This window comes from Mobula hypostoma, chromosome X1, assembly GCF_963921235.1.
Source record: "Mobula hypostoma chromosome X1, sMobHyp1.1, whole genome shotgun sequence".
NCBI lineage: Eukaryota > Metazoa > Chordata > Chondrichthyes > Myliobatiformes > Myliobatidae > Mobula > Mobula hypostoma.
This window is the reverse complement of record NC_086128.1, coordinates 49,341,466-49,358,888: the sequence shown is the minus strand read 5'-3', so window position 1 is coordinate 49,358,888 and position 17,423 is coordinate 49,341,466. Positions and strand designations below refer to the sequence as shown.

At 38.5% G+C, this 17,423-nt stretch overlaps 1 long non-coding RNA gene across 1 annotated transcript; it reads left to right on the top strand.

Moving 5' to 3' along the window:
- Positions 1 to 5,511: 5,511 nt before the first annotated feature.
- On the top strand, positions 5,512 to 16,778 carry LOC134340548 (uncharacterized). Its single transcript, XR_010016583.1, has 3 exons — positions 5,512 to 5,954; positions 8,430 to 8,613; positions 16,485 to 16,778. It is a non-coding gene; the product is annotated as an uncharacterized LOC134340548 (long non-coding RNA).
- The last annotated feature ends 645 nt before the right edge of the window (positions 16,779 to 17,423 follow it).

Genomic DNA, 17,423 nt, shown 5'->3' with positions numbered 1-17,423 from the left:
TTCCTGCAAAAGCCAGTTTGTGTGTCAATGCAAGTCCCTGTGCAAAAGTACAGTCTTACTTTGTAAATGCTGACACAGAGTGAGGTCAGAACAAAACAGTTGGCTAAACCATATTCCTATCTCAGTCAGCTACCTAAGTCATTGGATGACTGTGAATATTAGGGTAGAATAGGTAACATTAAAAAAATGTTCAGAAATCAATAAAAAATATTTTAAAAAGATGGTTAGAATGTAAAAAATAAACACTTCTAATTTAGTAGTACACAAGGTTTTTTGCTAAGAAGATGTATACAACTGCAGATTGAGAATTGAAAGTACTTCTTAGGGCAGTGACAGGAAGTATGTTTTTAAAATATAGATCACCAGATACTGATTTTTTGTTATACATGTACACAAAGGGTAGAGTTTGTTATCAGCCCAGCTACAGAATCCACTCTTTTCCCATGACAACTGTGCCAAATTGAATCAGATTCTTCATAGAGTTAATTAACCCTAGGCTGAGGTTTGGACACTTCACAAGAAAGATTATCTATTTCCACTTGTGCTCCAAAGGAACAGGAGTGTGTAAACAGCCCATCAACCAATGCACCTTTCATTCATATTATAATTCAACCCCATCTTTCTGCTTGTGTGTATATGGCTGAAATCTTCACCTTAACTTTGTCACCTTAGAATTAGCTCATTGCTGATGATTCATTCTTTAATTTCCATAACTGAATTTCTGAGTAACTCTGAAACAGCCCCAATTATAGCAAGAATGTTATGATGATGAACTGTAAACAAAAATCCATCAATCATACAGGATTCCAGAATTATTATGAGTATTTCATGATCAAGTTTTTACATCTTGGACCTCTATCCATGAGACCAAAACATAAAATGCATGATTGCATGGCCAAAAATCCTAGTAGTTACGTTGTCAAGTTCACCAATGACACGACAGTGGTGGGGCTCATCACCAACAAAGATGAGATGGCCTACAAAGTGGAGGTGGAAGAGCTTAAGTCCTGGTGCCAGGAAAATAACCTCTTCCTTAATGTCAACAAGACGAATGAGATGATTATTGACTTCAAGAGATCTCACACCACTCACACCCCACCTTACATCATCGACACAACAGTTTCAAACTCCTGGGAGCGCACATCTCACACAACCTGCACAATTACAAAAGATCACAAATGCCACTACTTTCTTAGAAGGCTGAAGTGAGCTGGACTATGCACATCTATACTCAGGTCATTCTAGAGATGCAGTAGAGAGTACCCTAACAAGCTATGTAGCTGATTGGTACAGAAGCTGCACAGTGTCAATTAGGAAGGTTCTACAATGGGTAGTCAAAATTGCCCAACGCATCACCAGCATTAGCCTACCCTCCATCAGGGACATATAGTATATACAGACAGGTGCTGGAAAAGGGCCAGAAATATCATTTGTGATCCCACCCACCCTGCTCATGAACTGTTTGCCCCACTCCCATCAGCGGGGAGGCTGCATAGCATCTATGCCAGGACCACCAGACTCAAAAACAGTTATTTTCTACAAGCAGTAAGGCCAATCAACACCTCAACCCACTAACCCACCCCTCCACCACTACAACTACTTTATCATTTCCTGTCAGTCACCTTATGTACAGACACTCCTTATGCCTAACATCACCTTATAGACATACAATCTATATACAGGATATAAGCTATCTTTTGTATTTATATTTATTGTTTTTATTATTATTATTATGTTCTTTATCTTTTAGGTGCATTGGATCCAGAGTATGAATTATTTTGTTTGCCTTTACACTTGTGTACAGGAAATATATATTTATACACACTGCGGTGGGACATACACCTGAATTACAATAGTCTGAAATCCAAAAACATTTTTCTTGCATTAGTTAAATGGAACTTGTAGGTAGAATTTCATGAAGAAGCCTTGGAACAAAACAATTACAGAGAGGCTGGGCAATAGTGCAGTGCATTATAGAACTTAGAAGTCAAGTGGTTTGGTAGCTCAGGTCATAGTTTAAATGCCAAAACTATAAATTGAGAAACATCATTCCACTTCAACATAAAATCACAAGGTACTTTGTGTAAGTTCTGAGCGCTTCTGGGTAACAGCTTGGAAAATTTAAGTTTGCATACTGTTTAGTTCTTATGCTCCAATTACGTTTGTATATGAACTTCTCATTCCATTTAAAATTAAACATTCGGGATACAAGATTACCTCAACAATCATTAAGACAGGAATGCTTACTATTGGAGAATGTTTCTTTCAAAGTGAAGACAGCAATCTTCATTTTAAACTTCACACAACTAATACATAGACTAATAGCCTTCCAAGACATTTTAGCAAGAAGACTTTTCAAATGTGTTGCCAACTTCAGCTGAGAGAAATATCATCAAAGGAGCAGGAATCTATTGTTGAAAACTGAATATGGATGAGTTTCCTAGCATTTCCTAGCATTATTGGTAAAAATAACGACTTTCTGCAATAAGCAATCCTGACCCGGATCTGGGCTGTACCCTCCAAATATCCGGACCTGCCTCTGTTTTTTTTTTGCACTACCTTACTTTCCCTTTTCTATTTTCTATTTATGATTTATAATTTAAATTTTTAATATTTACTATCGATTTGTAATCCAGGGAGCACGAAGCGCAGAATCAAATATCACTATGATGATTGTCCGCTCTAGTATCAATTGTTTGGCGACAATAAAGTAAAATAAAGTAAGCTGCTTTGTAGAAAATCACATTGGAGTACAAATATGCCCATGAATAAGTCCTCCAGTAGAAAGCAACGGTACCCATGAATGCACACAAGAAAATTGTTGACAGGACACACACCTTTAAAATCTGGCAATGTATTTTTATTTAAACTCATTTCATTACCTCCTCCCCCCCAAATACTCTCACTTTCTTGGAACAGACCAGAGGATGTGTTGTGTGGACTAGAGCCTGAACTCCTCAAGCAGCTAATACTTGTTGCAGATGTGGTCACCAGGAACCACAATGGGGCCCATCAGCTCCCACATCATGCAGACAGATCACATCACCTGATCCTGCATCCCTATTTCATTTAATCTGGTATCTTTTTAGTTATATAAAATTAATAGTATATAAGAATATCTTTACCTGTTCTTACCTACTACTTAGCTGTCCTCATTGCTGAAGTTTCTCAAGACAAACCCTTAGACTCTTAGGATCTTAGACTCCTCCACTGGCCCACTCACACTATGGCTGTTCTGACACTAGCCACTCAACTTAAAACTTACTTCTTTTTACTTGCTCAAGTGAAACTCAGATGCAATGAGATTTGCTGTTTTTAATGATTCCCACTCTCTCACAGATCTTGCTCTCACTATTCCAAAGTATAACAAGACTTATGTGTCATATATGCCAATTTGCTGCTCGCCCTGCCATGCAGAAGTCAGGAAAAGCTGGTAAAATGAGGAATCTTCCATTTATGATAAATTCCACCTCATCTGAACTCATACATGAAAAGGGCTTTTGGCTGTCAAAGTGCTAGCATTCATAAGGGCACCCATATCCTTTCAGACATTTTCATTTAACCTGCTGACTTATAGAGGAAGCTGTCACCACCAGGCCTTGTCTCCAAAAGGCAGTGCAGGTTTTCTGTCATCCCTCCTCCTCACCCCCTCTGGCACTCTTCCTCTCATTATTGTATCATTCCTCAAGGGGAACAGCCACAGGCCCTTCAGCCTGATGAACCCCTCCTGATTATGGTGCCACCCAGTTAGTCCCAATGTCCTGTGCTTGGCCAGTCCCTCTAAGCCCCTCCCATTCCATATACCTATCAAAACGTTTCTTAATTGTACCTGCTCATTCTATATACTCTATACTCTCTGTGTGAAATAGTTGACCTCCCTTTTAATTTTTTTGCCTCTCACTCTAAAACTAGTCTCCCTAGTTTTGGTCTCCCCTACCCTAGCAAAAAGACTTTTATAATTTACCTTATCTATGCCTCTCATTATTTTAAACATTTATATAACATTTATATGCCTCTCATTCTCCTGTGTGACAATGAATAGTGGCACAGCCTGATAGCCTGGTCATCATCTGCCTGTAACTTGGGCCCTCTACATCTGGCAACACCTTCATAAATATTTTCTACACTCTTTCCAGTTTAACCATACCTTTCCTACAATAGAGCCTCAGCAATGACTTGTATAACTACAATAAAGTGTCCCAACTCTTGTACTCAGTGCCCCGAATGATGAGAGCCAGTGTGCTAAATGCTGTCCACCTGTGGCAATGCTTTCAACTAAATAGTACAGTTAGAATATTTTAGTGAAACAAAAATACAACTTCTAAATAACAAATTCACCCCTCATTTGCATAAAGCTGCTAGAAACTGTATTACAATATAATGAACAAAACAAACTCCAAGCACCAGGAAAAGATGAGACAAATGAAGCAATGCTTGATGAATAAAGGATTTAGAGAATTTTTTTTTTAAACTTGCAATTTGCAGTGAGATATTTCCAGAGAGCAGAACCTATGGTGGACAAAACCACAGCTTTTGTTGAGGGTATGAATTACAAACGTTTGTAAGTAATGGAAAGGAGGTGGTTTTGGTTCAAGATTGAGGGTGGGGGATAATTGTAAAATTTTAAGACAAGAATGAACCACAGCAAAGAAACTTTTCTATTTTGAAGTAGTGTAAATATGCCTGTAAAAATTTATAATAAATTATTATATGAGTGATTGGGCAATGAATATTCATCTCCAGGTTGAATTGGTTTGTTTGTAAGGCGAGGATCACCAATAAAGACTTTGAGATCAGTCATGTTGCATGCTAGATCACACCCAATCAGATAATCACTATCTAACGGCCACAACTGACTCCTCCCTGAGGCACATAGTTCTTACGGTTGAAACTGACTCCTCCCTGGAGCAAGCAGCTCACACCGTAACCTGTCATTTACATCCAACTAACTCCATGCAGGCAGAATACTGCACCATCAATATGACAAATACCACTACATGTAGTCCACCTTAAGTGAAGGCTCTTTAATCCTCTCCTCTATGGCTCATTGCCCACATGGCCAATCCCCTGCTCAGGTGATCTGAGGCTGCAAGAAATATCGATGGCTAATAACTGTGTTCATACGGTCTCAGTTCACAGGCAGGGCCTTCCCACTCGCTCTCCTGCACTTGTACCTTTCTTATTTAAATCATACAGTACATTGGGAATATAATTGTGCACTTGTTTTGTTAGATAATTGAGCAGAATAAGCAATAATTTGGAAAGAAGCAGTAAAAAGTCTTAATGCCAGTTTACCAAAAGATATTTCATTTTCAATGATGCTACTTTATTTATCTTTTAGGAGGCAGCACTACAGCAATTACAGACTCAATCCCTTGAGGTAATTGGATAATTCATATTTGAAGCCTCCAATTATGAGCCTACAGTTTATCTCAGGATTCCTTATACAGTATTTTAAACTCAAACAATCATATAACAAAAATGTATTTCAGCTTTATTTGAATTTTAAATTTCTCTATAAAACTAGATTACAAAACTCCACTTTAATTGTTCCTAGCCTTCGAAGTCTGAATTTTCAGTCAGAGTGGTCATTGTGCTATGTTGTAATTCAAAGTGGGAAAGAGTAACTAAACAAAAATCTCTAGACATTTATTTGGACTTGCTCTCCTCTGAATATATTATAATAATTTAGGTTTTGCAGTCTTTGAAAAAAAACCTTCATGACACCTCTTGAAAAAGCATGATCTCTGTTGAATATTATTTCAGTTTCCTGCTCTTGAGACCCGACAGCAGTGAGAGAACAGTACAAGCGGCACAGGAGCATAACAGCTAACGTAATGCTAATACAGCGCCAGCAATCACCACTGCCTGTAGGAGTTCGGTATGTTCTCCCCATAACTGCATGAGCTTCGTCCAGGTGCTCCAGTTTCCTCCCACACTCTAAAGATGGACAGGTTAGTAGGCAAATTGGTTCCATGGGTGTAAATGGGCAGTACAAGGCCGTTGGGCTGAAAGGGCCTGTTAGTGTACAGTATCTCGAAATCAATAAAATAATGGCTGGGCAGTCACACCACTGGGATCACCTCATAATGTGTAGCCAAACAGAATACAATTTAAAATATGTATATATTTAAATCTTTATTTCTACTATGAAGTTTTGATATTACAAGATTTTATTTATTATTTCCTTTGTTTTAGTGAGAAAAAAATTAAAACTTTAAACCTATGGCTAAGCTGTTCCTGTGAATTTGACTCATAAGTCAAATTCCCTCTGCCTGAAGGAGTTTGTATGTTATCCCCGTGACTGAGGTGGGTTTCCACCCATGTTCCAAAGGTTAATAGGTTCATTGTTCACGTGGGCATAATTGGACGGTGCAGGTTCATTAGGCTGGAAGGGCCTGTTACCTTGATGTATCTCGAAATAAAAAGTTTAGAGACAATATTAGGACTCAGACCAGCATTTAATCTCCAGCATGTTTTGTATTTCTGGGTAAACAAGCTCAATGAAATCTCTGTGTAATATATGACTTGCGGCTGCATCTCGTCTTGGACTACACCCCAAGGTTTTGAAAGAGGTGGCTGAAGAGGTATTAGTAGTAATCATTCAAAAAGCACTAGATTCTGGAATGGTTCTGGAGGACTAAAAAATTCCAAATGTCACTCGATTCCTAAAGGAGAGCAGCAAAAGACAGGAAATTATAGGCCAGTTAGCCTGACTTCAGTGGTTGGCAAGATTTTAGTGTCGATTTTTAAAGATGTGGTTTAGGATATTTGGAGGCACATGATAAAACAAGCCAAAGCCAGCATAAATTCTTTAAGGGGAAATCTTGACTGACAAATCTGTTGGAAGTATTTGAGGAAATTATAGGCAGGATAGAAAAGGGAGAGTCAATGGATGTTGTTTACTTGGATCTTCAGGCAAGGTGCCGTACTTGAGGCTGCAAAACAAGATAAGAGCCCATGGTATTAGAAGAAATAATTATCATGGACAGAAGATTTTCTGACTGGCTGGAAACAAAGAGAGGGAATAAAGGGGGCCTTTTCTGAATGTCTGCCGGTGACTAGCGGTGTTCCACAGGGGTTGGTGTTGGGACCACTTCTTTTTATGTTATACGTCAATGATTTGCATGACAGAATTGATGGCTTTGTGGCCAAGTTTGCAAATGATGCATAGATAGGTGAAAGGGCAGGCAGTGTTAAGGAAGCAGAAGTCTGTAGAGGGTCTTGGACAGATTAGCAGAATAGGCAAAGAAGTGACAGATGGAATACAGCGTAGGGGAGTATCAGGTCATCCGTTTTGGTGACAAAATAAAAGCATAGACTATTTTCTAAATGGGGAGCAAATTCTGAAATGAGAGGTGCAAAGGGACATGGGAGTCCTAGTGCCGGATTCCTTTAAGGTTAACTTGCAGGTTGAGTTGGTAGTAAGGAAGGCAAATGCAATGTTAACTTTCACTTCAAGAGGACTAGAATATAAAAGCAAGGATGTAATGCTGAAGCTTTACAAGGCACTGGTCAGACCACGCTTGGAGTGTTGTGAACAGGTTTGGGCCCCTTATCGAGGAAAGGATGTGCTGGCATTGGAGAGAGTCCAGAGGAAGTTCATGAGAATTTTCTCCGGACTGAAAAGATTAACGAATGAGGAGAATATGATGGTTCTGTGCTTGTACTCATTGGAATTCAGAAGAGTGAAAGGAGCTCTCATTGAAACCTATTCGATATTGAAGGCCTAGACAGAGTAGATTTGGAGAGGATGTTTTCAATCGTGGGAGAGTCTAGGATCAGAGAGCACAATCTCAGAATAGAAGCATGTCCCTTTAGAGTAGAGATGAGGAGGAATTTCTTTAGAAAATTGGCTAACAGTGAACCACAGCCACATTCATTTGAAAGGCATCAATGGCCTGGTTAAAAGACTTTAGTAATGTAAGTTACTTGCTTAAATAATTTTATTTTAATATTTATAATAATTTGCTGCCATTTTATGAGGCATATAATTAAATGTTTCTTATATACGTTTTTTTACATAAGAGACATTACACAACAATTCCAAATTTCAGTGAGGGCAGAAAGCTATCAAAGGCCTTTGGGATGTTTTGAGGTCAGGACCTCAAGATCTGATGCCTGTGGGCTGCTTGCAGTAAGAAGCCTGCCTTACTTCATATTACACCACTCAAAGACAAAACATTAGTGTAACCAGCCCTCTATACTAGAATACATCAGTACTGGCAGACAGTGGGTTTGGTTATTGAAGTGGATTTAACATGGCCCAAAATTTCCTCATGCAGCTTGGTGTCAAAATTCACTTGAATATACTCCCCAGAAAGCATCATGGGACATTAAAAGCATTATATAAATATGAGTTGCTATGATGCAATTAAGTGTTTATAGCAGAGAATAATAAGCTAAATCACCTCCCTTTCAATTTGTAGGCTGACAAAAACAGAATATTTGGAATTCACTATTCAAAAGCTAATGCACATTCAGATGTTATGGAAGTCAAGACAATATGAGGAATTGAACAATAATTTTGTTCGTTACTTTTGGTCATCTGCTCAAATATTTTTGGTGTTTGATAATGAAACTCAGTAACGTGCTCTCTATACATGCCACTGGGTAAGTACTATACTTCACTGCTTGTTGTCATTGATGCCTTTTTCACAAATTGTTATTATATTTTTGGTTTGAAAATGTTTCACAGATTTTATCTAGTTTGGTTTTTGTATTGTAGGTGAAGATCTGATTAAATGTTATCAGCCTGTACACATCCAACTATTGCCATATTATTGTTTGTCTTTCAGAAAGTATAAGAACTCATGGTGAAATCCCACCAAGTCACAAAAGACTCAGAATAAAGTGAGTTGTTAGCCTCGGTTCATCAGCCCGTACACCTCACATAGAATAGCATATGGTTGAAATGAAAGAATATCCAATCTGTATTTAGAAACTGCATTTTGGTGTGAACAAGGACAGATACTGTACACTGGGGAAAAGGCAGAATTTTAACAATCCACCTTCTGGTACATACAGCAATGATTCCAGTGCATCAAGATTAATTGTAGATTTAAGGTTTGCCTTTATCAGCTCTAACACATAAATTAAATGTACTATCACAAATGCTATATGCTATAGAGACATTACAGTAAAATAACCCTTCGTGGCAAGTGATCATAATATAATCGAATTCACCCTGAAAATTGAGAAGGAGAAGTTAAAGTCAGAGTGTTCCAGTGTTACAGTGGAGTAAAGAGAATTACAGAGACATGAGAGAGGAGCTGGCCAGAATTGATTGGAAAAGAACACTGGCAGGGATGACAGCAGAGCAGCAATGGCTGGAATTTCTGGAAGCAATTCGGAAGGCACAGGATATATACATCTCAAAGAGGAAGAAGTATTCTAAAGGAAAGATCACTCAACCGTGGCTAACAAGAGATGTCAAAGCCAACATAAAAGCAAAAGAGAAGGTATATACTGTAATGGAGCAGAAACTGGTGGGAAGTTAGAGGATTGGGAAGGTTTTAAAAACCAAAAGAAGACAACTTAAAAAAGTCATAAAGAAGGTAAAGATGGAATACAAAATTAAGCTAGCCAATAATATTAAAGAGGATAGCAAAAGTTCCTTCAGATATATAAAGAGTAAAAGAGAGGTGAGAGTAGATATCGGACCACTGGAAAATTATGATGGAGAGGTAGTAATGGGGGACAAGGAAATGGCAGATGAACTGAATAAGTATTTTGCATCAACCTTTACTGTGGAAGACACTTGCAGTATGATGAAAGTTCCAGGTGTCAGGGGACATGAAGTGTGTGAAGTTACCATAACTCAAGAGAAGGTTCTTGGGAAACTGAAAGGCCTGAAGGTAGATAAGTCACCTAGAACAAATAGTGTACACCCCAGGGTTCTGAAGAGATCATGGAGGCATTAGTAATGATCTTTCCAGAATCACTAGATCCTGGAATGTTTCCGAAGACTGGAAAATTACAAATGTCACTCTGTTCTTCAAGAAGGGAAAGAGGCAGAAGAAACAACTCAGTGGTTGGAAAGATGTTGGAATCGATTATTAAGGATGATGTCTCAGGGAACAGGATATACTAAGGAGAATCAGTTGATGTTGTTTACTTGGATTTTCAGAAGACCTTCGACAAGGTGCCACACATGAGGCTGCTTAACAAGCTATGAGCCCATGGTATGACAGGAAAGATTCTAGCATGGATAAAGCAGTGGCTGATTGGTAGGAGACAAAGACTGGGAATAAAGGGAGAATTTTCTGGTTGGCTGCCAGTGACTAGTGATGTTCCACAGGGGTCTGTGTTGGGACCGATCCTTTTTACGTTATACGTCAGTAATTTGGATGATGGAATTGATGGCTTTGTTGCAAAGTTTGCAGACAATATGGAGATCAGTGGAGGGGCAGGTAGTTTTGAGGAAGGAGAGAGGATACAGAAGGAGTTAGGCAGATTAGGAGAATGGGCAAAGAAGTGTCAGATGGAGTACAGTGTCAGGAAGTATATGGTCATGCACTTTGGTAGAAGAAATTAAAGGGTTGACTATTTTCTAAATGGAGAGAAAATACAAAAAACTGAGGCACTAGGAAACTTGGGAGTCCTTGTGCAGAATTCCATAAATATTAATTTTCAGCTTGAGTCTGTGGTGAGGAAGGCAGACACAATGTGAGCATACATTTCAAGAGGACTAGAATATAAAAGCAAGGATGTAATGTTGAGATATTATAAGGCACTGGTGAGGCCTCACTTGGAGTATTATGAGCAGTTTTGGGCCCCTTATCTGAAAAAGGATGTGCTGAAACTGGAGAGGGTTCAAAGGAGGTTCACAAAATCGATTCCAGGATTGAATGGATTGAGATATGAAGAGTGTTTGATGGCTCTGGACCTGTATTCCCTGGAATTCAGAAGATTGAGGGGTGACCTCATTGAAACCTATCAGCTGGTGAAAGGCCTTGATAGAGTGGATATAGAGAGGATGTTTCCAATGGTGGGAGAGTCTAAGACCAGAGGACACAGCCTCAGAATAGAATGGATGTGAGGAGGAATTTGTTTAGCAGAGAGTAGTGAATCTATGGAATTCTTTGCCACATATATATATTTAAGGCAGAGGTTGATAGATTCTTGATTGGTCAGGTCACGAAGGGATACAGGGAGAAGGCTGGAGACTGGGGCTAAGAGGAAAATTGGATCAGCCATGATGAAATGGTGGAACAGACTAGATAGGCTAAATGGCCTAATTCTGCTCCTACATCTTATGTTCTTATAGTCTTATGGCAATGGGTAATCATTTAATAATTAGTGGTCATGCAAATGACAACAAAACACCTGAACTGTGCCTTCTACAAACACTGCAAAACTTAATAGAATACAATTTCTTTTAATATAAAATTTTCAGTAAGTCCACTCTCCTTGACAATATTGTTGCTGTGTAATATGTCTGTCTAGACTTGCTACATCCACATTTTGGAAAAGGAAACTTTACATTTCAGGTTTTTCATTTTTGTTTTTGAGACTCAAATACTTTCACCCATTCAACTCATTGTTGCCAGAATTCCTTGTAATGAAACTTAGCAGCAGCAGAATATTGCTTGAATTTGTCATCAATGACTCTTAATATCTAATTGACCTATTTTGGTCCTTATTCAAACATAGATGGCCTTCTCAACCATGCCTTTCTCGCTTTTGTTTTTGGCCAGTGAGCTAATTATTGGCTTCAGTTTCTCTCAATGTTCTGTGCAATTGAGACACACAGACCTAACTGATATTTTTTTATGTTATGAATATTTAACATAGAGAGAATGTTGTATGAATGATCTTTAAATTCTTGTGTGTATTTTTGAATTTGACATTGCTGAGTGAATGTGATGTGTCTATTTACATCTGAATCCAGTGAAGTGAATAAACTTTCAATAAATATTTCTCAAGCGTAATACAGAACACCAAATATCAATTGTCCAGTTAGTTTGCATTATTTTTAAACTGACACAAGCAAATTGTTTGAAGAACATTTGGGGAGAACGTAAGTGATCTGGTTGGTTAGATAAGGCTGCAGATGGGCTGAGAGCATTTTTTGATAAGGCACTTTGAAATGTAGTGTAAAGAAAATTATCCTTAATCTCACATTTGCAGCCCCTTATATGAGCACTCATTCTGCTGAAGTAGTGTATAACAAATGCAAAATATCTCTCTGAAATGAGTGACATTTCCTCTAGCAAATCAGCCAGGCTGCAGTTGGATGGAGGGTACTTAAATTTGTTAGTCTAAGCCATCAAATGATATGTTTGCACTCCAGTACAATCCTTGACTGTCTCACCTAGCAACACCACTATAATTCAAACAGAAACCAAATTAAAGTTCAACAAACAAATACACATGAGGTTCCTTATACAACTTCTTAGCAAAATGTTTCTCCAGCAATGACCATAAACAAGTGAGCATGTTCAAATGTTTAAAAGCTGTTGGTTGTGATCTTTTTGTTAACTGTGCAAGTCAGTGGGAATCACAGCTATTTCACCTTCCTGCAACAGAATGATACAAATATGTCTTCATTCTCCAGATGCCTTGCCCAAAATGGTTACTCTCCTTATTAAGATGCTTTTAAGGTATAACCGAACACTGCTTCTTTGGCTGATAATACGAAGGCTATAATTTTAACTATGCTATTTTACCTCTTAATGCTAATTTTGCCAAATGAAGAATGAGGTATTTAGCATTTATTTCAAGAGGAATAGAATAGAAAAGCAAGGAGATAATGCTGAATCTTTATAAGACACTAGTCAGGCCACACTTGGAGTACAGTCAACAGTTTTGGGCCCCATATCTCAGAAAGGATGTGTTGTCATTGGAGAGAGTCCAAGGGAGGTTCACAAGGATGATTCCGGGAATGATGGGGTTAACACACGAGGAGTGTTTGGCAGCTTTGGGCCTGTACTCACTGGAACTTAGAAGAATGCATGGGTGGGGTGGAATCTTATGGAAACCCACTGAAAGTTGAAAGGACTAGATAGGGTGGATACAGAGAGGATGTTTTCTATGATGAGGGTATCTGGAACTAGAGGGCACAGCCTCAAAATTGAGGGGTGAACATTTAGAACAGAGGTAAGGGGGAATTTTTTTAGCCAGAGAATAATGACTCTGTGGAATACTCTGCCACAGACTGCAGTGGAGGCCAAGTTCGTTGGTAGTTGATAGTTTTCTGATCAGTCAGGGCATCAAAGGATATGGCTAGAAGGCAGATGTATGGGGTTGAGTGGGATACAGGATAGGCCGGACTCGATGGGCTGAATGGCAGAATTCTGCTCCTATGTATATGGTGTTATGGTATCATTTTTCCAGAAGTTAAAAACAGATAAATGGGAAGCTCTTTCCTTCATCCATTTCTAGATACAAAACTTCCTGCTTGATCTCAGCCTAAAATCCACACATTATCAGATTGATGTCTTCTTCTGATTGTTTGCTGCAGTTTCCAGACTAAGAGCTGAATCCTTAAATTTTATCAATATATTTGAGCCAAGATGCCAAGACAAATGGAGTAATAAAAACAGAAAATGCTGGAGGTATGTGTGAGGTTAGGCAGCACCCATAGAGAAAGAACCAGAGTTAACAGTTCAGAGCAAAGTTGCAGAGTTGGAGAACAGTGGAGAGACATGAGGGGTGGGGGGGGGTGGTGGAGAGGAAGACCAAGGTTCTTCAGCTGCAACTTTGCTTTTGGTCAACACACACAAAATACTGGAGGAACTCAGCAGACTAGGCAGGATCCATGGAAAAAAGTACAGTCAATGTTTCCGGCTGAAGCCCTTCAGCAGGACAGGAGAAAAAAAAAGTTGAGGGGTAGATTTAAGACGTGGGGGGAGGGGAGAGAGAAACACAAGGTAATAGGTGAAACCTGGAGGGGGAGGGATGAAGTAAAGAGCCTTTGCTTTTGGTGCTGTTTGAGAATCAGAGAAGAGTTAATTAATCATAACTGATTGTAGGTGAAGTTCACCATTTTCTGAAAACAATATTCCACAGTTGTCTTGTTTAACAGCACCTCACAACTCATGAATCAACCAGTTGTTAAGGGAACTTTTGGAATTACCATGAAGCCTGCAGAAGTATTCAGCGCTGTGAGCTCAAAATATGTGAACTGGTGCAGATGTCCAGATAGTTTCTCTATAACAAGCTAAATATTAGACTTTAGTACACTGAGTGGCAAACAAACCTTTGTGGTGATGCATTATAATGTACCTTCCTTCACTAAAATTGACAGATGGTTTGAGGAAATGCTTCTGTTATGAACTTCTGCTGGAAGGCAAGCCCTTCTGAGGTTTCAACATGGTTCACTGCAACCAATAATTTATTCATCTAGTACAAGCTTGCTAGACTGAGATGGTGGGTGAATTCCATTGAATGATTCATAAGCAGCAGATAATTTCACGATGTTTTTCAAGCAGTTATCACTAATTTATTTCACTGCAGATAATTGGAGATAAAAAAATTCAGTTTTCAATATTCAAAGTAAATTTATTATCAAAGTATGTACCGTATATGTTAGCATATACCAAATTGAGATTCACTTTCGTCCAGGTGTTTATAGGAAATTTATGAAAACCTATACATAAACAGAGAAATGTGCAAAAGAAGATGAACTGTACAAATAAAAAATAATACTGAGAACATGAGTTGTAAAGAGTCCTTGAAAGTGAGCCACTGAATCAATTTAGAGTTGTGGTAAATGAAGTTGTCCACACACATTCAGAGCCTGATGGCTGTAGGGTAATAACTGTTCCTGAACTTGGTAGTGTGGGGCCCAAGGCTCTTGTACCTCCTGATCAGTGGTAGTAGTGAGAAGAACATAATGCAATACCTCTGCAGACATTTCCTGAAAACAATAAAAGGAAATAATGGAAGTTGTTATATTATTCTTAGCAATAGTTATATGTTCAGGAATTTTAAAAGTTAAGTATGTATGGTTTGAATATTATATGAAGCAAAGGCTGCTCTTCAGCAGATCATGCACTTTGCAGAAGAAGACTGAGCGAGAGGAGCATGTCATGATCATTATTAATTCTTTATAATTATTTGATGTATATTCAATATTGGTTCTTATTTCTGAAATTCTTAGAGTAATGACTTTTTGATCATAAGGTTTTGACCTGTGGACAGCATGAAATAGCGACCTTTATTGCCAGTCGCTAATGATCTCAGAGGCACCTAAGGGCAACTGTATATTTCAGATGTGAGCTATTTATAGGCAGAACCGGTAGGGGTTTTATGATTCCACATCCTTTGTGAAACAGTTTGGTTTATATACCATTTTTCTCTATTAATAACTCATTTATTATCGGATTTATATAATTTAGTTTCAATACCAGTATTGAAACTTTATTTGGTTGACAGATATAATGAATTTTGGACAAAACCCCATATTTTTATCCAATATCTCTTTTGCATGGAATGTAACATTCCATATCACTAAGATTATCACCCATGGAGTCTGTTGCTACCATCAGCTTTTCAAACAGTGCTTTCTAGTTTACAAGGACTCATTGCGAACAACAGTCAGATTATGGAAAACTAGCTTGGATCTAATTCTGTTCTCAGAAAGTATATGTCCACTTTGCAGCAAGATTGACTGGCAGTGAAGACCTGATGTTCATCTTCGTTAGCAAGGAGAATATCAGCCTAAATTGTTTCTGTTGACACCAGCCATGGTGAAGTTCACAGCCACATCTATGGATCAGTGCTGCAGAACTCCAGTTGATAACCATTCTGCTACTATAACCTCCCATATTTCTAATTGATCAGTTGCATTCCTTACTTTGGACTCCTTGCTATCTGGAAACTGATTCTAAGCTTCTGTACTCAATAAACAAATGTTTCTTGGGAATAGACTGAGAATCTTTATGCCAGAATATGTTTAATTGTGTGAAGCTCTGAATTCACAATCTTTAATTTTAGACACACAAGGAATCTATGGCAAAAGATCCAAACATTAGAAAGGGACTCAGTAGTCATGTTGTTTTTAGGTAATGCACTAAGCATGGAAGAAAGGGAGAAAATCATTTCTCAAAAGGTTGATAAGCAATGCCCAGCTTAGATGAGGGTTCAGTTATCAGGAAGTTGTTCATTAAAAGAGCAATGATTAAAGTAAGTATGGAATTGTTACAGCACAGAAGAAAGCCACTTGACCCATCAAAGCCCTGCCAGCATTTAGAACAACCCTATCATTCTTATTTGCCCACTTTTCCCCTGGAACCATGTAAATTATCCTCTTTCAGGTACCTATCCAATTGTCTTTTGAAAGCATTGATTGATTTATTTTCTACAACTTCAACAGTCAGTGAATTCCAGATCGTAATTATTGTCGGTGCAAAAATAGTTTTTGTTAACACCCCCTTTGTTTTGTTTGTCCAATATTTTAAAAACTTTGACCCCTCTACCCATTTAACCCAGCTTCTCTCCATCTACTTTATCTAAACTACTCATCATTTTACACACAGGAGACACAGACTGCAGATACTGGAATCTGGAGCAAAAGACAATACTGGATGAATTCAGCAGGGTCAGGCAGCATCTCTGGAAGGAAATGGACAATCAGCATTTCAGGTCGAGACTCTATTGACACCCATCAAACCTCCTCCCAAACTTAATCATTATCAGGAGAACAACAACAACTTCTTCAGATTAACCTTAATGATTCTAGAAGATCTTCAGTGTGCTCTCTCCTTGAAGGAGGTTGTGGACAACAGATACCATGCAGGAAGTATAGAAGCAATTGCCAGGTATATATCTGAGATGAGGGAGAAGTAGGAAGCATATGCTATCTTTATCTGTAATCAATTACAGATCCTGGGGCATGCAAAATCCTCCGAAACCAATATAATGGCAAATGGCTTTTATCAGGCTTCCTGGATGCTCACAAAAGTTTAAGTGAAACTGGAATGTGTGCAGGGAAGATATAATTGGAAGCAGATTTGGCTTAAATATTGTACCTAATGACATACCTCATTAGACAGACTTACTTGTGCATGTTTAGGTTTTAAATTTATTTTGTTCACAGACTTGCCTCACTCTGGGCTGATATTGGTATTGGGTTATTATTGTCACATGTACTGAGATACAGTGAAAAACTTGACTTGTATACTGTTCATACAGATCAGATAATTGCACAGTGCATTGATCTAGAGTAAGGTAAAACAATGACAATGCAGAATAAAGTGTAAAAGATACAGTACCAAAAGAGTGTAATGCAAGATCATAATAAGGTCCACTGTGAGGCCAAGAGTCCACCTTGTCGTAGAAGAGGGTCTCGGCCTGAAACGTTGACTGTACCTCTTCCTAGAGAAGCTGCCTGGCCTGCTGCGTTCACCAGCAACTTTGATGTGTGTTCCCCATTTAAGAGTCTGATATCAGTAGTACGTTCGACTCTTGAATGGTCT